Here is a 25787-nt window from a genome sequence, read left to right as displayed (position 1 = left end):
GGAGCGCAAGCTCCGGGGCGCCAGAAGAGTTAGAGGGTGCGCCGTTGAGTAACATATATATGCGGCTCTACTGTGGCATAACGTGTATAAACGTCTCTACTGTGGTGTAACATGTATTAACGAGTCTACTGTGGGGTAACATGTGTAAGTGGCTGTACTGTGTCATAAAATGTATAAGGGGCTGTACTGTGTGGCGTAAAGTGTATAAGGGGTACTACTGTGCTGTAATGTGAAAAGCGGACAATACTGTGCTATGTAATCTGAATTGGTACTATTTTGTGGCCACACCCTTCCCCGTGAAGCCACACCCCTATATTTTTGTTGCGTGCCTTGGGCAAGCACTGTTCCTATTTTGAACATGGGGCGCCCAAAGGAAACTTTCGCCCTCAAATCTACAAGGTCTAGAACTGGCCCTGATACCAATTAAGGATTTTTAAATATTTTTTATTTTCAAATGTAACACGCACTCAATTCAGTACAGGAGAGGGGGCACCGAAAACATACCCTTGCTCCGGGCACCATGGCACCTAGCTACACCTCTGTCCGTCATGTCATATAAGATTTCGTCCAACCTCTCGGCAGCCTCCCCGTTGGCAGGATAGTATTAGCTATATATCGTATGCAGTGTTTTTTGCATACGATGTATCTTTTTACTGTCCTATCTATTTACTGCGGGATCCGACATATAACGAGTGCAGCACTCGTGATATGTCGGATCTAGGGGGATCCAAGGCGATGCTCACGGGAACGCGCATCGGATCGGCTTTTCAAGCACCCCGAAAATGCCCGATTTCACCCAATATATCAGGCCGAATGCACGAATTGGGCTGAAATCGGGCAAAATCGGCCTAGTGTACGGGGCCCTTGAGAGTCAGGAACAGCATTGCCACATATTGCATTATCTGCAGTGTTATTGCCATACACATCAGCGGAGCTGGAGAAAGAGCCCGGGGGAACCCCATAGCCTCCTCCTCACCTCAACGCCTTTCCCTCAGGAACTGTCAGGCCCTCCACTCCCATATCGGGTGTGGATCATAGGGTCGACAGTAACTAGGTCTACCACTATTGGTCGACAGTGACTTGGTCGACACCTAAAATAGGTTAAACACGGTCATTAGGTCGACAGGAGTTTTTTATATTTTTTTGGTGTCGTTTTCTTCGTAAAGTGACCAGGAACCCCAATTAGTGCACCTTATTGCCTCGCATGGCTCCGCTACGGCTGCGCTCAGCACATGTTACCGTTCCCAATCGTAGTCCACGTGGATCGCAAAGTATGAAAAAGTAAAAAAAAAAAATTGGTGAAAAACTCATGTCGACTTTTTCACGTCTCGACCTTTGCCGGATCAACCTAGTGATCACGTCGACCTAATGACTAGGTCGACCTAATGCATGTTGACCAATAGTGGTTGACCGAATGAGTGTCGACATAAAGACCGGATACCCCTGTATCAGCCTGGGAGTGTGACATTATAATCCGGCACCATAGTCCCAGCCTATCACTGATACGTAGTACATGGTAAGAAGCTGCTATTGCACGTATGGGTCTGCAGGTGGCGCCACAAGGAAAACAATGACATGGAAGGAGTGACCGTTACCCACTGGAATTAGTTTGTATCAAAATGCGCCTGCAAATGCATCTGAACTCTATGCACGTGTGCACGGCCCTGTGTCTGATATGGGGTTCACATGTGGTACACCTGTGATATGTTTGTGAATGTGTCCAGACCACATATGGCACTTTTTCCATTAATTTCAATGGCCCATCCATTTCAATGGGGGTCCAAGGATTTGGTTAGCCTGGGTATAGTCCCACTAAAAAGGGGGGACAAAATGCATTGTCTGGGTTTCCCCTGTCATAGTCTCATCCCCATGCTGGTAGCATTCAGCACTTGCTGGTAGCATTGAGCCTCTTTGGGAAATGTTTTGAAGCACCATGATTTATTTATTTACAGGGTTTTTTTATATAGCGCAGCATATTCCGCGATAAAGAGCTCTTGGGCGCCTCCTCTCCCTCAAAGCTGTGGGGACCAGGGTAACGTGAACTGCTGAGACCCCTGTAGGTGACAGCTGCCTTTACCACATCAGTGGCATAAGGATATCATTATTTTTCTTACTATATTAAAACAAAACAATTTCCATTCCAACGGGTAAGCCAATGGGAAAATATTTTTGCAACCCACAACAGTAAAAAAATTAAGACGGGGCGTCCGTTACCTAACAGAAAGTCTGAGAACCCTTAATAGCGACTCAGCCAATCACAAGTGATTTCGGAACGCAAGCTCTCAGAGTCGCCACAGTGGAGAAGAAACTGGGAGGAAAGCACAAATTCTATAATAAACATTTATCCTCCCAGTACATGCACTATTATACTACAGATGGAGCCCTGCTCATCTATCCCTTTAATAGGATTAATTAAGCCAGTGCTGTCGGACTTAATCCCCTGCTGTAATGACTTAGGGGGTCATTCCGAGTTGATCGTATCTAAATTTAGCACAGCTATGATCGTCTTCCCTGAGATGTGGGGGGACGCCCAGCACAGGGCTAGTCCGCCTTGCATGTCAGTCCGGCCCCCCTCCCCCCCCCGCACAAATACAAAAGCATCGCACAGCGGCGTTGCTTTTTTATTTTTGGAGTAACTCCTGGCCAGCACAGCTCCTGGTCGGGAGTTGTTCGTCGCTGCCGCAGGCTGCAGCAGCTGCGTGAAACATCACGCACCCACCGCGGACCGCCCCCCCCAATGGTCCAGCCACGCCTGTGTTGGCCGGACCGCTCCACCTAAACGGCGGCTTAACGCCGCCGTTCAGCCCCCTCCCGCCAGCGACCGCCTATGTCTCAGAGGCGATCGCTAGGCAATGACAACTGCCATGCGCCGGCGCACTACGGCACCGGCGCATACGCAGTTCCGACCTGATCGCTGCGCTGCGACAAACTGCAGCGAACGACCGGGTCGGAATGACCCCCTTAATCCCCTGCTGTATTGTTCTCTCTGTGTTGTATTGCAGCTGAGAACAATAGACGAAAGGCTTATGCTAATAAGCCTTGGTGCACCTAGGCGCAGCAGAGAAGCCTAGATGATCGTGGCTCCACCTGTACTATCCCAATTCTATTCTTATATTAGTAATTACTGTACTGCTCTATACTACAACTTCTATTACTACACTACTGCTGGAACGGAAGCTGCACATAAATGCACCCACCCGTCATGCTGTGTGCGTCACAATCAGCTGGAGGTGTGATAACACAATGCTAGCTTTGGATGCAACGTCTACAGTGGACCCATGTTGGGGTTCATTGACCCTCTATCGGTCCTGGCGCAGCTTTTATGCAAAAGAAGACCAAATCTCACAGCGTTTCCATCAGTTATGGATTCAGATTGTGTGTAATGCGCAGGGATCAGGGCTGTGTTCAGGAAGTTCTATAGATTTACCAGCTGCCCTGCAGGACCACGGACAGCGCATCTCTCAGATAATTGACACGTCTCTCATTATACAATTCTGTCCAGGAATTGCTTCCATTCCGGAGCCCGGCGCTGCACCCAGGGGCTGCATTGCAATAAATAATAGAAGAAAGGCCTGACTCTGAAATTGTATTGATCAGCCCATCAGCTCAGAGGCGAAGAGGATATTACTGACAGTCTAATATGAGACATGTTTACAATGTGTCACCACTGACAGCACCGTTACATAGATGTGTCTAGCAGTTCATCTTATGAAATCTGCACGTTAACCCTTTGTGTCTTCCTCGTGGCCTCTAGAAGTTCTATGTTCTGTTCTCTGGGGGGCTTTAGTCTTGGGGTCAAAGTTCTCTTCCAAAATCCTTGTTGCTCCAAGAGAAGGTTTGGGGCACGGTTTTATTTGGGAACCGAGACCATAAAAATGAAGATACTTATTGTAAAACTCCATGTAAGAGGTATATAACAGAATTATGGGGGTCATTCTGAGTTGATCGCTTGCTAGCAGTTTTTAGCTGCCGTGCAAACGCTATGCCGCCGCCCACTGGGAGTGTATTTTAGCTTAGCAGAAGTGCGAACGAAAGGATCGCAGAGCGGCTACAAAGTTTTTTTTGTGCAGTTTCAGAGTAGCTCAAAACCTACTCAGCGCTTGCGATCACTTCAGACTGTTCAGTTCCTGTTTTGACGTCACGAACCCGCCCACCGTTCGTCCAGCTACGCCTGTGTTTTTCCTTCCATGCCTGCGTTTTTTCGATCACTCCCTGAAAACGGTCAGTTGACACCCAGAAACGCCCACTTCATGTCAATCACTCTGCGGCCACCAGTGCGACTGAAATGCTTCGCTAGACCCTGTGCAAAACGACATCGTTCGTTGTGCCCGTACATCGCGCCGCATGCGCAGAACTGTAGATTTTTAGCCTGATCGCTGCGCTGCGAACAAATGCAGCTAGCGATCAACTCGGAATGACCACCTATGTCTGTTGTACATTCTTAACCTTTTCTTGTTGGAGGTGGCATGGTGATATCCATCAAAGTTAGTGGCGTGGTAGCACAGTAGTTAGCATTGCTGCCTTAGACCATGTTCCCAGCTGCAACTATCGCACCAATAACCTATGCAGGGGTTAATGACAGGAGTAACATATTTGACTTCTACAAAACAGATTATTTGATACCTATGTCGACTCTATAGGCAATTGAGAACATTTTCAGTTTGGATGAGCGCCATTTTGAAAAAATTTCCGCCATTATTGTTCAAGGTCCAATCAGCCGTGCCCCAATATATAAATCTCTGTTGTATATACTAAGGATCCTCGGTGCTAAATTCCATGTTTCAATCACAAAGTGCACAATAATTTAGCGTATCCGCCTCACTAGTGTATATGTGCATGCGCCCTGGCCTGGATTTCTTAGCAATTGTGAGCACACGTTCTTGTTCATATGTATAGCCTATTGGGATGGTGATCAGAATAAGGGTGCACGGCGGTTATGAAAGGGACTGCTAGGCCACACAAAGAGTTCTTAACCAGGGAACTGGGTTTATAGGTATCATGCAGGTACAGGGTAATGCAGGGGTTAATAACACAAGTAACTCTCACAGTAGTATCAGCAGTGGTGGTGTTGCAGTGACACAGCCTGGAACATACACACAGGGGTTGCTGGGTATTGTAGTGCGCCTGGTGTAGTTTGCACCAACAAGGCTGATTGCTTACTGTGGGGCCAGCGGAATGCTTGCTGAGCTACGTGGTGGTGGCGCAGGGGTATTCTACAGACCTTGCGGCTGTAGTAGGGTCCAGTTAGCCCAGTGTGCATCCATACATGCGATACTGTATGCCGGAGGAGAGACACTCGTGGAATTGCCATGCATGCGTGGCATCGCATATTTCAGGATGGACTTGCTGTGAGTGCCATGGTGGGTCCTAGTGTCCGCCGGCTCCTGCCTCGAGTGCTGTTTCAGCCCACAGAGTTCTGGTCCCCCAACAGTTCTTTCTGTACTCGGCCTCCGTCCCACCTCCCATGCTCGCAGGCTGGCACAAGTGCTACAGTCATGCAAATACACATGTGTGTTCCCACTTTTCTGGCCATGCATGTAATATTCACTGCAACCGTACTCCTATCAGGCCCAATGTTTCACCGTTACTCTTTACAGATCCATCCAAACCACCTGCCCTCTCTTCCGATGGCAGCCCATAGGGAAGCTGAGGCTTTGTGTGGAAGGAAGCCTCTTTGTTCCGACCAATCGTAGCCCGGGAAATGGCTGTACTCTTTTACAAACTGAAATAATTCATGTTCATTATTTCTTAATTGCTGCATCTTTGATTGGATTTAGTCTTTCACAAAAGAAAAGACAATGTTCCAATCAAGAATTATACAAACAACAAAGAAACAAAGCGCCAAAGACACAAATATGGCAGAATTATCCTAATTACAGATTATGCTTTTCTGCGCAGAGCACTCGCTGGCTGAATTCCAGGTTTTCCTGGTTGCTTTCTGCACAAATAGTCTATTAGGCACATTATAAAAGATTCTAAGGATTAACAGGTTAATACAAAGCAAAACTCGCCCCTGCTAAATCCTTGTCCTTTGGTGACGTGTTAGTCGGCATCTGTGTAAATAAAAGAACTTGTTGAAGTATTTCAAATGTGATTCTTTCATTTCAACATGCTCAAGGAGAACTGAGAGAGACTGCTCGCAATCCGACACATTAACAAAGGCAGAGCTATATTAATTAACGGATCTTTCCTGCAACATGTTAGAGAATAAACAACTGGTAAGTTACAGCAAGGGAGGAATTGTACTGTGACAATATTATATACAGTATGTAACCAGGGGCGGATTGGGAACAAAAAGCGGCCCTGGAAAAATGTGTACTAGTGGCCCCACATGGGCAGCACCAGAGGTGTAAGGTCTAGCCATGGCAGCAGCACCCTCCCCCCAAGACTTTCCAGATAGTGGGCATGTCCAGCATCAAGGGGGAAGTTAAAAAGAAATAAAATTAAATATTATGAGCACATTATATGATACACCTTCAGAATTTAGGAAACTATATCATTCTTTAGAAATATATATTTTCTTGCTTATTACACCAACCGTGTCCCAATCACTATTCACTCAATCTTATATGTCAGACAAGCAGGCAGACAGAGCATACACTAGATCAGGGGTTCTCAAACTCGGTCCTCAGGACCCCACACAGTGCATGTTTTGCAGGTAACCCAGCAAGTGCACAGGTGTATTCATTTATCACTGACACATTTTGAAAGGTCCACAGGTGGAGCTAATTATTTCACTTCTGATTCTGTGAGGAGACCTGCAAAACATGCACTGTGTGGGGTCCTGAGGACCGAGTTTGAGAACCTGTGCACTAGATCACAGGTTCTCAAACTCGGTCCTCGGGGGCACACACGGTGCATGTTTTGCAGGTCTCCTCACAGAATCGCAAGTGAAATAATTAGCTCCACCTGTGGACCTTTTAAAATGTGCAGTGAGTAATTAATACACCTGTGCAACTGCTGGGTTACCTGCAAAACATGCACTGTGTGGGGTCCTGAGGACCGAGGGGTAGATTTATTAAGCTCGGTGAAGTGATAAAGTGGAAGGTGATAAAGGACCAGCCAATCAGATCCTAACTGACATGTCACAGGCTGGGTTTGAAAAATGACAGTTAGGAGCTGACTGGCTGGTGCTTTATCACCTTCCAATTTATCACTTCATTGAGCTTAATAAATCTGCCCCCGAGTTTGAGAACCTCTGCACTAGATCATCTGCAATCACAGGCTAAGTGGCAAAGTCATTTTCATATATACAAATTATTTTGCATCTTATTCATTATGTCTATAAATAGGACCACAGGTCCTCAAACAAAACAGGCCCCACGGGTGCGTCGGCCCACCGGGAATCTACCCTGTGGCCAATCCGCCTCTGTATATAACTGTATACAGGCTGTATACTGATACTACTGACAGGCAGCAATAAGTCACAGCGGCTCCCGGGGACAAACAGTTTAGGTTCTGTGCCTTTTTACAACGGTAGTTAGTTACAGATGTGTCCTCAGTCACTCACTGTTGTTGCTTCTGATGGCGGGAGACGCATGGAACCGCAGCTGCACCAACAGACTTGTAGCGTACTGTGGACTAAGCACAAACTGCTGTTGCAGCTGCGATTTATTACGCAGCAGCTGTATGACAGTGATGCAAATGTTGCAGCGGCCGGGATTTGTATTGAGACGTCCTCTGGAGGCGTTTCAGATCCGCCACTTGTGTACAAAGATGCAGACTGCAGACGTACATCAGTTGATAATCAACCTCATCGGTAACCTATGGTCGCGCAGCCTGGCCATCGGAAGAACGGTAAGACGCCGGAGCCTGTGTAACTGTGTATGGGATCGCAGTCATAAGTTGTGACACGTCTCAGAAACGGTGGCAGCCAGTGGCAGTTGCAGAGGTGGGGCTGCGACGCAGTCCAAAATTCAAATAGGGGGCCGCACCATCCGCCAGTGAGTCCTGGCCAGCGACGTTTGGCCGAATTTTGGGTGGTAGTGGGTGTGGCTACTCAATTTCAATTTTGGACACCTGGAGCTGCCACTGGTTGCAGCATCTCTCAGCATCCAAAACTGGCATGTGCTTAGGGCCCAGTGTGTGCCATCTACGCCGTGTCAGCCTTCCATGCAGATAAGTGCAGTGGCCGGGGTCACGTGCTGTCAGTGTCTCTTTGTGATGGAGATTTCATGGAGAAGATGATATTAATGAGCTGAGACCTGTACGCCATCAGAGCATCCAAACATCACATGAAATAAAGGCAAACACCGCTGACAGGACTTTTGGGCAGAGCCGGCCCTAACCAATATGATGCCCTAGGCAAGATTTTGTCTGGTGCCCCCTAGCACCGCCGCTAGTTCTGCAGGAGATGCCTGGCATGAGTCAGCTGGCAGCTCTGCTAACGTCGGGCGCCTTTTGTTTATGAAAATGCATCTTATTTGCATTACTATGTGGCTAGGATGCATTAAGCAGCTTCTGCTGATTAAAATGATATGCAGCATGCCTATATTCTGTGTGCGACTGCATCTGCATACGAAATGCTACATTATGATTACAGTGATTTCCAGGAATACACTGTAACGTAGCATTTCACATACAGATACAGCCGCAGTCACACACAGAATATAGGCATGCTGCATATCATTTTAATCAGCAGAAGCTGCTGGTGCCCCTAAGCATACCAAATGCCCTAGGCACTTGCCTAGTTTGCCTATGCCTAAGACCGGCTCTGCTTTTGGGCCCAGGTCTTCTAAGTTAACCTTGCAGCAGAACCCTTTCCTGACCATGCAAGCAGCTTTGTGCAGCCGTCTGGTTGCAGGTTGGGGCAATCCTGAGAGTATTGTAGTGTTTCAGGGTGATCTAACTCGTCACATATTCTACATCTCTCATTGGTTATATGCTAAATCTCTGTTTATTGGTTGGTCTAACCCTCTGAATGTTTTAATGAACTGATGGCTAAAGGGGGTTGTAACTCTGTGTCTGATTGGTTAGAGGTTGATCAAGTCCTGTGAATGTGAATGTTCTTAGTCTGTGATTGGTTATAGGTAATGATAATGCACTGATACAATAATATAATTCAGCAGGTATTCACATCACGCTGAAACACACATAGGGTGGGATGTACGAACAGCAAAATTACACACACCTAGGGGTAAATTTACTAAGGTGGGAGATTTTTAGAACTGGTGATGTTGCCCATGGCAACCAATCAGATTCTACTTACCATTTATCTAGCTGCTTCTAGCAGATAATAGATATAATCTGATTGGTTGCTATGGGCAACATCACCGGTTCTAAAATGCTCCCACCTTAGTAAATTTACCCCCTAGTCTACAATAATAGTGAGACTCTCACCATACTGTAGGTCACAGGCAGCTATAGGGGCACCTATGTACAGAGAGCAAGACATTCACATGTACAAGGTAGATACTTGTAAAGGATGATAGAATTTTATGGGCAAGATCAATACAGGCTGTAAACTTGGAACACGGATAGCATGCACTAACGCCTCATTGATGGTAAACCTCCGGGATCTCCAATGACTGTGCGATACAGCAGCAGGTAGCGTGAAGGTGGTGTAATGCCGGATTTACACTAGGAAGCCATGTGCCCACAAAAGCTCACAAGAACCGTTTGGCGTATCTCTGTGCACACTTGATAACGAGGTAATGCGTGGTTGCCCAAACTCAGGGGGTGATTCAGACCTGATTGCTGGGCTGCTAACGTTGCTGTCCTGCGTTCAGATAGTCGCCGCCTCCAGGGGGCAGTGTAAATTCGCCGTGCAAGTGTGCGATGCTATGTGTACGCCGAGCTGCAAAAATCTAGCGTGTGCAGTGTGTGCGCAGCCCAGGACTTACTCCTACAGTGCAATGAAAACAGGTTGATCGGGGCCGGAGCTGACGTCAAACACTTGGGAACGCCTGCGTTTTTCCGGACACTCCCAATAAACGGTCAGTTGCCACCCACAAACGGCCTCTTCCTTTCAATCACCTTGTGATCACCCGTGCAATTAGAATTTTCGCACCATCCCATCACTGATCGGCGATGCCTTGTTGTCCGACACGCGTGCACATTGCGGTAAAAACGCACAGCAGCAATCAGGTCAGTATCACCCCCTCAGTCCTCGAGATACCCTAACAGTCCAGGTTTTAAGCGGGTTCGGTATGTATTACCGGCAGACGGATGCTGGCTGTCCATATCCCGACAGCGGCATCCCGCCCGCCAGAATGCTGGTAATGGGGGGAGCGCTAAGAGTCCAATTGCGGGCTCGCTGCATTCGCCACGCACTGGGCATGCGTTCCAAAAATGCAGAGTTTTGGCCTTTTTCAACAGGTAGGATGTAACAGTACAAGGGGGGGGGGGGGGGGGGCTGGACTGCACACTCTAGTTTTATACATAAGGAGTGCTACCATGCTGAGACTTGTAGTGCCACAAAGGAGTAATGAAAATGAATGAAAAAGCAGATGCACACTCAAAGCACTACAGATACTGATCATCAAAACAATTATAATAAAACATTTACCATGGAGTAAAATTGAGGTTCTTAGCACAGTTGGGTCCCTAGTATCCCTGATACTGACACATTATATACATTTATCCAGGTCTTACTTATCTATAATAGTGCCCGTTCTAGTATACTGGGGTTATTCCGACCCGATCGCTCGCTGCAGTCTCTCGCAGCGCAGCGATCGGGTCGGACCTGCGCCAGCGCCTGCCACCCGTCGTTGCCTAGTGATCGCCTCTGAGGCAGAGGCGGTCGCTGGGCAGGAGGGGGCTGGATAGCGGCGTTAAGCTGCCGTTTAGGGGGTGCGGTCCAGCCAACGCAGGCGTGGCTGGACCGTTGGGGGAGGCGGGGTTGCGGCGGCTGCGTGATGTCACATGCAGCAGCTGTGAGCCGGAGGGCGACGAGTAGCTCCCAGCCAGCACGTTAAAGCTGCGCTGGCCGGGAGCTACTCTTGAAGTGCAAAGGCATCGCCGCTGTGTGATGCCTTTGCACTTCTGCTGGGGCGGGGGGGGGGGGGGGGGGCGGCACTGGCATGTGGGGCGGACTAGCCCTGTGCTGGGCGTCCCCCCGCATGTCAGGGAAGAAGATCGTAGCTGTGCTAAATTTAGCACAGCTACGATCAACTCGGAATGACCCCCATAGACAGCAAATGCAAGGGCCCATGTAACAGTACAGCAAATAAATAGCTAAAAATAAATGAAAATGACAGGGACTGAGCCTGGGGAAAGAAAGAAGCAAGGGGTGGGCTTACGTGTTTTCACGTCATGTACATACATGTAGCATGCATAAGGATGAAGTCTAAATGTTTACCTTTGCATTGAACTTTCTCCTTATATGCGATCTTCAATACTGTCTTTTATAAATCTATACATATGTATAGTGTATATATATATATATATATATATATATAATGTAACAAAGAGAAGAAATCTATACTTTGCAATCAATGCTAGCTTATGCTTGTGTTTCTGCTTGATACAGCACCGTTTATTAATAAAAGGGGGGTGTAAAAGCCGGAGTCCAATCATCAGTAATTTCCACGGAGTGCTTAACGATCTTAATTAACAGCCTTACCAATCCATTTCCCTCATTAGTGTTGCAGGGCTGCCTATGTGAGGAGACAGTATTGCTAACATCCTCACTGACATTACCACGCTCAGGACCAGCCGGGGAGCGCCCGCACTCCTTACTCCTGAGATGTTTCTCTCCGATCTCCGTCTCCGAGCTGACATATAACCATGGTTACAATCACTGACAATAATCAAAATATATATCTAATATAGCACGGCAAACATAGATAGCATATTCACCTGTCAGATACATTAATGGGGAGCGAACCGGGGCCCTGGAGGACTACGCTATTCACATGCACACTAGGAAAATAATTGTATATGTCATTCAGAAACAGTTTGTTATTTGCCTAATGTGATCCCTGGGAGTGGATAACAGTTGTCGGAGAAATTGGCCTTATCAGATTGCCAATTTGCAGGCTATTGGGACTGTTTAATATCTTGGGGCCTAGATGCTTAAGAGCAGCCTTCGTTAGATCCCTGGGGTTCTATAACAGGAGGAATTATTGGATACCCTTGAGTCAATCTCAGAAATTGGTAATGTAACCTCTGCTATCCTCCATCAGAGCGGCTTGAAGGGTAATTAATTATCATTTAGACATGAGGCGGAAGACGTACAGGTGTGGGATCTTTTATCCAACATATTTTGGATTTGGAACTCACCTACACTTCACCTTCTCATTAAATTGTTTTGCAGTGCTCTTAATATTATCTGCAGGAAGATAGTACAGGTTGAGTATCCCTTATCCAAAATTCAAAATGCCACATTTTTGGTTCCACTACTGTGATAATGACACATATATGTATATTATATTATATATCTATATAATATATCTATATATACACATAATATATAATATATGTCATTATCTCAGTAGGGGACCCAAAAATGTGGCATTTTGAATTTTGGATAAAGGATACTCAACCTGTATCAGGGAAGGTCTTCGGTGGGTTACCCATCAATGGTCACCATCGATGGTACAATTGATGAGTAACCTCGATGGTGTTAATCCATCTGCAATCGAACCAAGGCACCCATGCTTTACAATGCATTAGGCTTTGGGCTTAACTGGAGTGTCGATAGGCGGAGCTAATCACTTTGAGAATTTTTTTCGGTAGCTCTTTTACATTGATGGCGGGAAACCATCTGGTTCTCCCCCATTGATGGAAAAACTATTCTACATCGGCCCTAGATCATCAATGATTTTGAATTATCGATGGTCGATGGCCATCCCTAGATAGTATCGCTGGGGAGAGTTAGCAATCCTTCTAAACAGGTGGAGAAGTTGCCCCTAGTAACCAATCAGCTCCTAGATAAATCATAGCTAGAATCTGATTGGTTGCTGAGGTCAGCACCTCCATTTGTCTTCTGTAGCAGGTTTGAATGTTTAAAAGGTTTGATACATACCCCCATGTCAGCGGATATGACAAGCTTCCATGAACCGTACATTTCTGGATAACGGGTTTCCATACATGAGACGGAGTAACTGTACTGAGCGGTTTTAGGTTACGTTTGATGTTGTATAGTGTTTATTTTCACTGCAGACAATTCAGGAACTTTTCATGCATTAAACAAAAACTACAGTGCGTTACACTAGGGGGGTCATTCCGAGTCGTTCGCTCGGAAAATTTCTTCGCATCGCAGCGATTATCCGCTTAGTGCGCATGCGCAATGTCCGCACTGCGACTGCGCCAAGTAAATTTGCAAAGAAGTTTGGATTTTTACTCACGGCTTTTTCTTCGTTCTGGTGATCGTAATGTGATTGACAGGAAGTGGGTGTTTCTGGGCGGAAACAGGCCGTTTTATGGGCGTGTGGGAAAAAACGCTACCGTTTCTGGGAAAAAACGCGGGAGTGGCTGGAGAAACGGAGGAGTGTCTGGGCGAACGCTGGGTGTGTTTGTGACGTCAAACCAGGAACGACAAGCACTGAACTGATCGCACTGGCAGAGTAAGTCTCGAGCTACTCAGAAACTGCACAGAGATGTCTTTTCGCAATGTTGCGAATCTTTCGTTCGCAATTTTAAGATGCTAAGATTCACTCCCAGTAGGCGGCGGCTTAGCGTGTGCAATACTGCTAAAATCGCCTTGCGAGCGAACAACTCGGAATGACCCCCTAGGTCCGAGGATTTGTACAGCTTGATTCCTTAATTGTGCAGGCGATCCATCGCTCTCAAAGACCCAAGACCTTTCACATGGCGATATTTCAGATTGCAACATTGTGAACGTGTCAACATTCTGAGGATGCCAACATTTTGACATTCTAGCGTGGTGTTGACATGGTAATGGTTGACAATGTGACTGGATCCCAAATCACTGTTATTGGCTGAAGTGTTGCCACCTCATCATTATACCAATCCGCATAGAATATCTGTTCAAAATATAAATGAGGTCAGAGCACATCCGTTCTTCTTCTTCCTGTAAATTTGTGTGCAATCAGTTCTAAAGAGGGTGGGTTTAGAACAACCAATCGGTGAGCCAGAATGCTGAAAGCAGCACAAAATATTTCAGACCAGCCATCTTTTCCCATCAGGCTGTCTCCCTGTATTTCCATCAGGTCTAGGAAGAACGGGCAAGATGTGAAGATATGATGTATTGAACTTTCCCTCGGATTCCAGGGTCCTGAAAAAAAGTGTGCCGGTATGAAACAGTACCAGTATGTCATTCCGGCGCAACTGGCACTGGAACAGCGTATTGTAAATTTGGAGCCGGTCATGATTCAATCACAGCTTACAGACCGGCAGCCAATCGGGCGCGGATGTTGGCATTTTGAATTTTGTTCCAGCCACGAGCCTCAGACCTGTGGTGCATGTAAGGTGGGCAAAGAGCCTAAGTAAAGCCCCCCCGATATTTCCTTACACCCCCCCCCCCCTTCAAAATTTAAACTTTGAACCACTGGCAGCAATTTTAAGGGTACTATAAGTATATATGGCAAATATATGCACATACCTGCACTGGGCACATCTTGTGGAATTGAGTCAACCTCATGCTTTTATGTATAAACCTCAAGTATTTTTGTATCTTTCATTTTAACGTAAAAGGTTCCGATACGCAGACACAGCTAGGAACCAATAAACTCTTAGCTTTGATCAATCTAGTGATGATCCTAGTCAGACTGGTTGCTACGGGTTACTGGACCTATGCATTCTATTACAGTCCCCTACCAATGTTATTTGACGGAGAGGTAACAGACGCACTTTTATTCAGTATCATGGTAGCTATGTTTCCTATACAGGAACACGCTACTGTACAGGTATTTTATTTTTAATCCAATTTGCAAAATAAGTATATGGATAAACACTATATTTAGTATTTAAAGAAAGACCCTCAATTTTCAGGTAGGTATTGTCTGGCGATAGAAAGTAGCGTGCCAGGGCGCCAAAGGGTTCATTGCTTTACCGTCTACGCATCTATTTTGCTAAGCAATTAATTTGGATTCATGCCGCATTGTGCGGATTGAACCCCGCATTGCCACTTTACGATTCCATACAGATAACTCCCTTGCACAGTCATCCGAAAAAGGATCTACAATACGTCGGAACAATACCAGTCTCCATATCCTTCCATAGATTTCCATTCAACGCAATCCGCGGAAATGAAACCTACTGTTTCCTAATACACATTTGTTTTGGTATCACTTCAGAACCATCATTATCTGGGACCACAGCTGCCGTACCCCATTCTCCCAATAATTGCTCATATCACAACTCATAATGGATACATAAAACATGAATTTTTTTTTTGCATACTTTTTAAATAACTGTTGAATAATAAGCGGCAGAATGCCCCGTAAGCTGTAATGTTCATGAATGAGCTACGGGGAATAGACTTACTGTTATAATGAGCCCTGAGAAAGGCTCAGCGCTGATTATCTGGAAATATGCAGCCACCACATCATACTGGAAAATGCTTGTGCTTCAGCTGACGGTGCACTGACATTGTATCACACAGAGAAAAGAGGCTTTATGTTAAATATCTGCCGCCACAAAGTGGAGGACAAGGTTACCAGGAGGGCAGGAAATATAGGGGGGGACGGGACAAATTGTTATGTGCTGGGGGGGGGGGATAAACATTGGAATCTGAGGACGCTAAAGATGTATATGGTCATGTACTAGGGCTGTACGGCAGTGACGCGTGTAATTGTACCCGTAACACCTTGTCTGGATATAACTGTCTCGTGCACTCTCCCTGTTTCCCAGCCGCTCAAGCCGCATATCAAAGGCATAACCAGTAGCGGATCTTGCTACGGGTACACAGGACTTTTGCCCGGGGCGCCGTATTCCGGAAGGCGCCACTGCCGTGGCAAGATCCGCTACTGGTGGTGCCTTCCGATGCTGGCTGTCACTGCTGTGCGGTGCGCAATGACATCATCGCGCACCGCACAGCATTGTGGAACAGCACATAGACACTAGGGTTCATGATTGACCTCTAGTGTCTATGCGGTGCTATGGGAGAATGACGTCTCTCCCATAGATCAGAGGAGCGGCGCCGGCGGCCGGAGATGGAGACAGAGGGCAGCGGTCAGCAGCGGTCGGGAATCAGGAGCGGGGATGGTGAGCATTAATTTAAAAAAAAAATGTTTACATTTGTCCAGGCCCTTTATGAAGCCACTCCCCTATTTTCGCCCCGGGGTGCCACAAGGGCTAGAACCAGCCCTGGGCATAACTACCATAGGGGTGCGGCAGCGGGACCCACCTTCCCTGACAAGGCCCCATGTGTCCTCAGTGACACATGGGGGGATATGTATTAACCTGGAGAAGGCATAAGGAAGTGATAAAGCAGTGATAAGTGCAAGGTGATAAACGCATCAGCCAGTCAGCTCCTAACTGTCAATTTGCATATTGGAGCTGATTGGCTGGTGCGTTTATCACCTTGCACTTATCACTGCTTTATAATTTCCTCATGCCTTCTCCAGGTTAATACATCACCATATCAACATTTTCATACATTATGGGTGTTGGCCGGCATTCCAGCACCTACAGCGTTCTGGGATTCCAATACATCCCGCCGATGATCTATGATGGTAAAAAAAAAAATCAGTGCTACATTGGCGCTGCTCAACGCATTTCGCTGGTGTTATATATCCAGCTTCTTCAGCAGCTTCTTCTGCAGAAGCTGGATATATGACCCCTGCGAAACGCGTTGAGCTCAGCTTGCCACTGCGCCCTGATCGGGACCTGACCTGTACCACTGGCGATATTTGGACCACTTGCCTGCAACCGTGGGATTTTTAACAAGCACTCCTTTGGCAGAACTGACCCTCTCAGCATTGAAAGGAATTCATCCAGCTGAAGTATATGGGACTGCAATTCTCAGCTCTGACCTACCGGTAATGCCAACTTCACCCCATGCTGAAACCTCGGTGTTCTACTTTCCGGTGTGCTTTACAAATAATGTCCCTCTGATACCTGATTATACACCTACAAGTGACTCCTAGCTACCACTGTGGACTATTGGTCATTATTTACTTGGACATTCTGATAGGGGCTTAGTATATAATGTGGCATCATTTTCTCCATGAATTTTATCTAATAGGATTTTAATGTGTTTAAGTTATATGAATAAATGTGTTACAATTTTTAAACAAGCCACCTTGAATTAATATATTCCTCTAACAGCCAGCGCTGGGATACCTTGGTATATTTACTATTTTTTCTACATTCAGGGATTTGACCATCCCTTACCAGCTGCTGATGACAGCGCACCCAATATAATTTTGTACATTTCGGCAGATGTATTAAGCCTGGAGAAGTGATAAATAAGTGATAAGTGGAAGGTGATAACACACCAGCCAATCATTACGGGTTTGAAAAATGGCAGAAGCTGATTGGCTGGTGCGTTATCACTGCTTGATCACTTCTTCAGGCTTAATACATCTACCCCATGGTAACATGTGGAGGAGGAGTCAGAGAGAGCACAATCGATATGGGAATCTATGCCCTAAGCCTTCGAGAGAGATAAAGTACCAACCAACTAACCAACCAACTCCTGACTGTCATTTTATTCAAACACAGCCTGTAACATTGCTGTTAGGAGTTGGTTGGCTGATACTTTATCCCCCTCCACTTTATCACTACCCAAAGCTTAGTAAATAGACTACATAGTTAAGTACTGTATAAACACTCCAGTTATTTCAGACATCATCGCTACGTCTGTTGCGTGCTGTATATGGACAGTTTCAACAGGTTCCTCCATTATAACAAAATGTGGAGAGTAAATTGATACATTTGATGTAGTTTCAGTTTGTGTTTGTAAAAAATAATCTGTTCATTCTTACGCTAATTTTGTGTTACTACTACAACGTCCTTTTTGTCTTTTGGGCACATCTACATCAACTACCGTAAATCCATGAGAGATAATAGAATTAGTGCAGCGGGAGATTCCTCACACATTCCCCCCCCCCCCCCCCACATAAAAGTAGGAGAAACTCACAGCATATAAGGGAGACCCATAATAAATGATTTTCTTTAGGCAGCAGCAGTGCTGAGAGTAGGGTGGTATGGGGTGGGACGGAGTACCATTAAGAAATATGGTGGTGGTACACAGTACCACCAGCCCACTGCTGGGGTATAATTAATAAGGGGCATTTTTGTGTGTGGGACATAAATTGGTGTCAGTGGCATAACTGTGTGTGGCATAATATGTAATGGGCATTACAGTGTGGTATAATATGTAAGGCATTTCAGGTGTGTGGCATAATGTGTAATGGGCGTTACGGTGTGTGGCATAATGTGTAATGGGTGTTACAGTGTCTGGTGTAATGGGTATTACGGTGTGTGGTATAATGTGTAATAAGCATTACGGTGTGTGCCATAATGTGTAATGGGCATTACAGTGTGTGACATAATGAGTTATGGGCATTACGATGTGTGGCATAATGTGTAATAAGCATTACAGTGTGTGGCATAATGTGTAATAACCATTACAATGTGTGGCATAATGTGTAATGGGCATTACAGTGTGTGGCATAATGTGTAATAGGCATTACGGTGTGTGGCATAATGTGTAATGGGCATTACAGTGTGTGGCATAATGTGTAATGGGCATTACAGTGTGTGGCATAATGTGTAATGGGCATTACAGTGTGTGGCATAATGTGTAATGGGCATTACGGTGTGTGGCATAATGTGGCCATGCCCCTATTGTCATGTAGCCACTCCCCTAGTTTTGTGTGACCACGCCCCCTAATGACATGACCAGGCCCTATTTTTACTATCAGTACCACTAAGAAAAAATGTCTACTTGCACCACTGGGCAGCAGTCGGCATGCAGTTATGGGATCCCGGTGGTCGATAAACCGACGCCGGAATCCCGAAGGACGCCGCAAGCCCGGATCTAAATACGGACACTGCTCGGGATACCGGCATCACAATACCGACATACGGAATCCCGAACATCCAGCGGGGCGCGCTGGTGTCCTGCCGCGGGAAGGGGGGGGTAGGTTAGGTTTGGGCAGGAGAAGGGGGGTTAGGGTGCAGGGACGAGAAGGTTAGGATTAGGTACTGGGAAGGGAGGGTTTGGGTTAGGTACATAGAAGTGGTGGTTAGGGTTAGGCACCAAGCGGGGAGGTTTAGGCAGCAGGGAAGGGAGTGTTAGGAGTAGGCACCACTGGGAGGTGTTAGGGTTAGGCACCCACAAGGGCGGGTTAGGGTAGGGGGCAGGGGAGGGTAAGAGTACTTTACAGGGGGCTGTCAGGATTCTATTGGATGGAATGTCGCTGTCGGTATTCTGATTAGAGATGTGCACCGAAAATTTTTCGGGTTTTGGTTTTGGATTCGGTTCCGCGGACGTGTTTTGGATTCAGACGCATTTTGGCAAAACCTCCCTGAAATTTTTTTGGCGGATTCAGGTGTGTTTTGGATTCGGGTGTTTTTTTCAAAAACCCCTCAAAAACAGCTTAAATCATAGAATTTGGGGGTCATTTTGATCCTATAGTATTATTAAGCTCAATAACCACAATTTCCACTCATTTCCAGGCCATTCTGAACAACTCACACCTCACAATACTATTTTTAGTCCTAAAATTTGCACTGAGGTTGCTGGATGACTAAGCAAAGCGACCCAAGAGGGCGGCACAAACACCTGACCCATCTAGGAGTGGCACTGCAGTGTCAGACAGGATGGCACTTAAAAAATTGGCCCCAAACAGCACATGATGCAAAGAAAAGAGAAAAAGAGGTGCACTGTGGTCGCTGGACGGCTAAGATAAGCGACACAAACACCTCAATATCACAGGAATTATTCCTTCTAATCAATGGTATTATTGGTCCAAATAACTGGAAGAAAATGACAAAATCACTGGAATTATTCGTCCAAATCACTGGAAGAAAATGACAAAATCACTGGAATTATTCGTTCTAATCAATGGTATTATTGGTCCAAATCACTGGAAGAAAATGACAAAATCACTGAAATTATTCGTAAACATTTGTAGAAAGTCGCTGCTTTCTGATTACAGAAATGCTCAGATATTCCTGCGAATCCACAATCCCTTCCCAGAGGAAAAATAAATTGAGAAACCGTTGTTTGAGAACGTTTGTTCTCTTTCCCTTACAAAGGAACAAACCACTTTCCAAGAAGACTGACGTTTTTGGGATTATGGAGACATAATGTTTTTGAATATAAATCCTAACGCAGGTGGTGTATTAGAGCAAAAGAGTGCAAGAGACCAGCCATGCAGTTTCTGAAATATTATGACAAAATGTTACTGCATTTCATAAGTACTCATTCCTAACTCTGCTAAGTACTGTTTGGTATACTGTATCTGGCTTCCATGAGGTAGTTGTCCATTATTTCAGCTTCCATTGACTTTTTTGAAAGCGGTAGAAGTTATTGATTCTTTATTTTTATTTTCCCCTATTTTTAATTTTCTCCTGCACAGCCCAGTAAAATGTTGCAATGTTAAGTATTGACTTGTGCCTTCTGGGGGTCCACTTCTTCACCAAACCCAGCCAAATCTCATCCTAACCCTCTGTTCCACGTTCTCTATGTACCCCATCTGTGTCACCCATGTCTGTCTACCCCTCCCCTTTAGATTGTAAACTCTCACGAGCAGGGCCCTCTTCCCTCATGTGCTTATCCTTTGTCTTACTTTAATAATCTTCAACTGCACCAAATCCAGCAGTCTTCTGCCACCTGATACTTATTCCAGTGTCATCTGCTGATGTAGCTATGTTTATTTACCCTGTACTTGTCCTATACTGTCATCAACTGTAAGTTGCTGTTTTCCTGTTTGATTATTTATGTACTCTGTAATTGGGCGCTGCAGAACCCTTGTGGCGCCATATAAATAAAAGATAATAATAATAATAATATAGGGTGTATAATCCCCAGGTGTATCTCACACATCACTCAGTACAGTATATAGGGTGTATAATCCCCAGGTGTATCTCACACATCGCTCAGTACAGATTACAGGATGTATAATCACCAGGTGTATAACACACGTCGCACAGTACAGTATACATACTGGTCACAACAATGCAGCAGATATTGAGCACTGATCAGGATACTAGAAGTGACACAGAGCTGCAAGATACAGCAATGGCCTACTGTACTGTACTATATATGTATACTGCTGGTCACCAAAATGCTGCACTGTCCTACTATATACTGCTCATAATAATGCAGCACAGATATGGAATGGATACTTGCAGTAACACAGAGCTGCAAGATACAGCAATGGCCTACTGTATAGAGATGAGCGGGTTCGGTTTCTTTGAATCCGAACCCGCACGAACTTCACTTTTTTTTTCACGGGTCCGAGCGACTCGGATCTTCCCGCCTTGCTCGGTTAACCCGAGCGCGCCCGAACGTCATCATGACGCTGTCGGATTCTCGCGAGACTCGGATTCTATATAAGGAGCCGTGCGTCGCCGCCATTTTCACACGTGCATTGAGATTGATAGGGAGAGGACGTGGCTGGCGTCCTCTCCATTAGAATAGATTAGAAGAGAGAGAGAGAGAGAGAGAGAGATTGTGCAGACAGAGTTTACCACAGTGACCAGTGCAGTTGTTGTTAAGTTAACTTTTATTTAATATATCCGTTCTCTGCTATATCCGTTCTCTGCCTGAAAAAAACGATACACAGCAGTCACACAGTGTGACTCAGTCTGTGTGCACTCAGCTCAGCCCAGTGTGCTGCACATCAATGTATAAAAGCTTATAATAATTGTGGGGGAGACTGGGGAGCACTGCAGGTTGTTATAGCAGGAGCCAGGAGTACATAATATTATATTAATTTAAAATTAAACAGTGCACACTTTTGCTGCAGGAGTGCCACTGCCAGTGTGACTAGTGGTGACCAGTGCCTGACCACCAGTATAGTAGTATATTGTTGTATACTATCTCTTTATCAACCAGTCTATATTAGCAGCAGACACAGTACAGTGCGGTAGTTCACGGCTGTGGCTACCTCTGTGTCGGCAGTCGGCACTCGGCAGGCAGTCCGTCCATCCATAATTGTATAATTATATACCACCTAACCGTGGTATTTTTTTTTCTTTCTTTATACCGTCGTCATAGTCATACTAGTTGTTACGAGTATACTACTATCTCTTTATCAACCAGTGTACAGTGCAGTAGTTCACGGCTGTGGCTACCTCTGTGTCGGCAGTCGGCAGGCAGTCCGTCCATCCATAATTGTATTATTATAATATATACCACCTAACCGTGGTTTTTTTTTCATTCTTTATACCGTCATAGTGTCATACTAGTTGTTACGAGTATACTACTATCTCTTTATCAACCAGTGTACAGTGCGGTAGTTCACGGCTGTGGCTACCTCTGTGTCGGCAGTCGGCAGGCAGTCCGTCCATCCATAATTGTATTATAATATATACCACCTAACCGTGGTTTTTTTTTCATTCTTTATACCGTCATAGTGTCATACTAGTTGTTACGAGTATACTACTATCTCTTTATCAACCAGTGTACAGTGCGGTAGTTCACGGCTGTGGCTACCTCTGTGTCGGCAGTCGGCAGGCAGTCCGTCCATCCATAATTGTATTATAATATATACCACCTAACCGTGGTTTTTTTTTCATTCTTTATACCGTCATAGTCAGTCATACTAGTTGTTACGAGTATACTACTATCTCTTTATCAACCAGTGTACAGTGCGGTAGTTCACGGCTGTGGCTACCTCTGTGTCGGCAGTCGGCAGGCAGTCCGTCCATCCATAATTGTATTATAATATATACCACCTAACCGTGGTTTTTTTTTCATTCTTTATACCGTCATAGTGTCATACTAGTTGTTACGAGTATACTACTATCTCTTTATCAACCAGTGTACAGTGCGGTAGTTCACGGCTGTGGCTACCTCTGTGTCGGCAGTCGGCAGGCAGTCCGTCCATCCATAATTGTATTATAATATATACCACCTAACCGTGGTTTTTTTTTCATTCTTTATACCGTCATAGTCAGTCATACTAGTTGTTACGAGTATACTACTATCTCTTTATCAACCAGTGTACAGTGCGGTAGTTCACGGCTGTGGCTACCTCTGTGTCGGCAGTCGGCAGGCAGTCCGTCCATCCATAATTGTATTATAATATATACCACCTAACCGTGGTTTTTTTTTCATTCTTTATACCGTCATAGTCAGTGATACTAGTTGTTACGAGTATACTACTATCTCTTTATCAACCAGTGTACAGTGCGGTAGTTCACGGCTGTGGCTACCTCTGTGTCGGAACTCGGCAGGCAGTCCGTCCATCCATAATTGTATTACAATATATACCACCTAACCGTGGTTTTTTTTTCATTCTTTATACCGTCATAGTCAGTCATACTAGTTGTTACGAGTATACTACTATCTCTTTATCAACCAGTGTACAGTGCGGTAGTTCACGGCTGTGGCTACCTCTGTGTCGGAACTCGGCAGGCAGTCCGTCCATCCATAATTGTATTACAATATATACCACCTAACCGTGTTTTTTTTTTCATTCTTTATACCGTCATAGTCAGTCATACTAGTTGTTACGAGTATACTACTATCTCTTTATCAACCAGTGTACAGTGCGGTAGTTCACGGCTGTGGCTACCTCTGTGTCGGAACTCGGCAGGCAGTCCGTCCATCCATAATTGTATTACAATATATACCACCTAACCGTGGTTTTTTTTTCATTCTTTATACCGTCATAGTCAGTCATACTAGTTGTTACGAGTATACTACTATCTCTTTATCAACCAGTGTACAGTGCGGTAGTTCACGGCTGTGGCTACCTCTGTGTCGGAACTCGGCAGGCAGTCCGTCCATCCATAATTGTATTATTATAATATATACCACCTAACCGTGGTTTTTTTTTCATTCTTTATACCGTCATAGTGTCATACTAGTTGTTACGAGTATACTACTATCTCTTTATCAACCAGTGTACAGTGCGGTAGTTCACGGCTGTGGCTACCTCTGTGTCGGCAGTCGGCAGGCAGTCCGTCCATCCATAATTGTATTATAATATATACCACCTAACCGTGGTTTTTTTTTCATTCTTTATACCGTCATAGTCAGTCATACTAGTTGTTACGAGTATACTACTATCTCTTTATCAACCAGTGTACAGTGCGGTAGTTCACGGCTGTGGCTACCTCTGTGTCGGAACTCGGCAGGCAGTCCGTCCATCCATAATTGTATTACAATATATACCACCTAACCGTGGTTTTTTTTTCATTCTTTATACCGTCATAGTCAGTCATACTAGTTGTTACGAGTATACTACTATCTCTTTATCAACCAGTGTACAGTGCGGTAGTTCACGGCTGTGGCTACCTCTGTGTCGGCACTCGGCAGGCAGTCCGTCCATCCATAATTGTATTACAATATATACCACCTAACCGTGTTTTTTTTATACCACCTAACCGTGGCAGTCCGTCCATAATTGTATACTAGTATCCAATCCATCCATCTCCATTGTTTACCTGAGGTGCCTTTTAGTTCTGCCTATAAAATATGGAGAACAAAAAAGTTGAGGTTCCAAAATTAGGGAAAGATCAAGATCCACTTCCACCTCGTGCTGAAGCTGCTGCCACTAGTCATGGCCGAGACGATGAAATGCCAGCAACGTCGTCTGCCAAGGCCGATGCCCAATGTCATAGTACAGAGCATGTCAAATCCAAAACACCAAATATCAGAAAAAAAAGGACTCCAAAACCTAAAATAAAATTGTCGTCGGAGAAGCGTAAACTTGCCAATATGCCATTTACCACACGGAGTGGCAAGGAACGGCTGAGGCCCTGGCCTATGTTCATGGCTAGTGGTTCAGCTTCACATGAGGATGGAAGCACTCAGCCTCTCGCTAGAAAACTGAAAAGACTCAAGCTGGCAAAAGCACCGCAAAGAACTGTGCGTTCTTTGAAATCCCAAATCCACAAGGAGAGTCCAATTGTGTCGGTTGCGATGCCTGACCTTCCCAACACTGGACGTGAAGAGCATGCGCCTTCCACTATTTGCATGCCCCCTGCAAGTGCTGGAAGGAGCACCCGCAGTCCAGTTCCTGATAGTCAGATTGAAGATGTCAGTGTTGAAGTACACCAGGATGAGGAGGATATGGGTGTTGCTGGCGCTGGGGAGGAAATTGACCAGAAGGATTCTGATGGTGAGGTGGTTTGTTTAAGTCAGGCACCCGGGGAGACACCTGTTGTCCGTGGGAGGAATATGGCCGTTGACATGCCAGGTGAAAATACCAAAAAAATCAGCTCTTCGGTGTGGAGGTATTTCACCAGAAATGCGGACAACAGGTGTCAAGCCGTGTGTTCCCTTTGTCAAGCTGTAATAAGTAGGGGTAAGGACGTTAACCACCTCGGAACATCCTCCCTTATACGTCACCTGCAGCGCATTCATAATAAGTCAGTGACAAGTTCAAAAACTTTGGGTGACAGCGGAAGCAGTCCACTGACCAGTAAATCCCTTCCTCTTGTAACCAAGCTCACGCAAACCACCCCACCAACTCCCTCAGTGTCAATTTCCTCCTTCCCCAGGAATGCCAATAGTCCTGCAGGCCATGTCACTGGCAAGTCTGACGAGTCCTCTCCTGCCTGGGATTCCTCCGATGCATCCTTGCGTGTAACGCCTACTGCTGCTGGCGCTGCTGTTGTTGCCGCTGGGAGTCGATGGTCATCCCAGAGGGGAAGTCGTAAGCCCACTTGTACTACTTCCAGTAAGCAATTGACTGTTCAACAGTCCTTTGCGAGGAAGATGAAATATCACAGCAGTCATCCTACTGCAAAGC

General features: G+C 45.7%; 1 long non-coding RNA gene across 1 annotated transcript in view; it reads right to left on the bottom strand.

Annotated features, from left to right (window-relative positions):
• Nucleotides 1–25787, bottom strand: part of LOC134957130 (uncharacterized) — a 53564-nt gene that overhangs the window by 10863 nt on the left and 16914 nt on the right. The window lies entirely within an intron of this gene.

The sequence above is a fragment of the Pseudophryne corroboree genome, chromosome 9 (genome assembly GCF_028390025.1).
Source record: "Pseudophryne corroboree isolate aPseCor3 chromosome 9, aPseCor3.hap2, whole genome shotgun sequence".
Taxonomy (NCBI): domain Eukaryota; kingdom Metazoa; phylum Chordata; class Amphibia; order Anura; family Myobatrachidae; genus Pseudophryne; species Pseudophryne corroboree.
The sequence above is the reverse complement of the archived record's forward strand: the minus strand, read 5'-3'. Positions and strand labels throughout refer to the sequence as shown.